This window comes from Phalaenopsis equestris, unplaced genomic scaffold (genome assembly GCF_001263595.1).
Source record: "Phalaenopsis equestris unplaced genomic scaffold, ASM126359v1 Scaffold224420, whole genome shotgun sequence".
NCBI classification, from domain to species: Eukaryota; Viridiplantae; Streptophyta; class Magnoliopsida; order Asparagales; family Orchidaceae; genus Phalaenopsis; species Phalaenopsis equestris.
In genome coordinates this window covers 70,210-71,263 of record NW_018242500.1, presented here as the reverse complement: position 1 = coordinate 71,263, position 1,054 = coordinate 70,210, and the positions used below count along the sequence as shown (strand labels likewise).

The 1,054-nt window shown below is 42.8% G+C and overlaps 1 protein-coding gene across 1 annotated transcript in view; it reads left to right on the top strand.

The window, feature by feature from the left end:
- LOC110037750 overlaps positions 1-1,054 on the top strand; it is a 148,746-nt gene that overhangs the window by 82,203 nt on the left and 65,489 nt on the right. The gene's annotated exons all lie outside the window — the stretch shown is intronic.

Below are 1,054 nucleotides of genomic sequence, written 5' to 3'. Positions count from 1 at the left end.
CCCTGCAAAACAAGAAGGAGAACCAGTGCCTGAGATATCTGACATCGTCGCCACAATAGCTAGCGAGATGGAGGAACAAGTTGAGGATTTCCATCATGGTCCTCCAAATCTTATAGCAATCAAAGAAGCAATAATTGAAGAAAAAGTTGAGAAACTCAGGATTGAGATTTCTGAGTTAGCTCGAGAACACAAAGTTTCCGTCTAGCACAAGAACACGGAGTTTCTGTCAATAGTGACAATGAGGATTTTGATTACGACGATTACGATGACGTGGAGGAAGATTTAATGGATGTCCATGTGATCGAAACCATAGCTACCACATCTGCGCGCGAGGCTCAACCTCATAAGGAAGAGAACGCCGTAGATGAGCTGTGTAGGGTTATCCTCCTAAGGGATGAGCAAGTTGTTCTACTGGGAAAAGCTGGAGAAAAGAATAGAAGAGATGACTACAGCTATGACTGTCATGGTAACCATTCAGGGGCAATCACAAGCACCAAGATTGGCTTCTCCGGAAATGAACCAGTGTCACAAATCATGCACATCGCAGATGAAAGAAGGGAGGCTACTTTGACAGATAAAGAAGAACAATCAAAGAAGGATTCTCCATTAAGTGCCATGCCATAAAAAGAGTTCAAGCAAAAGGTTGAACAAGTACGGGATGCCTTAGCCCAGTCTAAGGGTGATGCATCAATTTTAAAGGGTAGACCTTATCCGGAGGAATTTGATGCCACAACTATCCCGAAGGGCTTTGTAACCCCAAACTTCAAGATATTCGATGGGACTGGAAATCCCAGACAACACATAGCATAAGACAACACATAGCATTAGCATATTTTCAAGCCAATTGTGGAAACACAAGGAATAGCGAAGCTCTACTCTGCCAACAGTTCGTTAGTAGCTTGTCTAGGATCGCTTTCGAATGGTACGCTGACCCCAAAATCAAGTTTGAGAGTCAGTTAAAACATTTTCTAAGTTGGAACAGTTAATTGTGAAAAGATTTGCTGGAGCGCAACATCATGTGTCTATTGGAGAACTCATGATGGAGAAGCAGAAG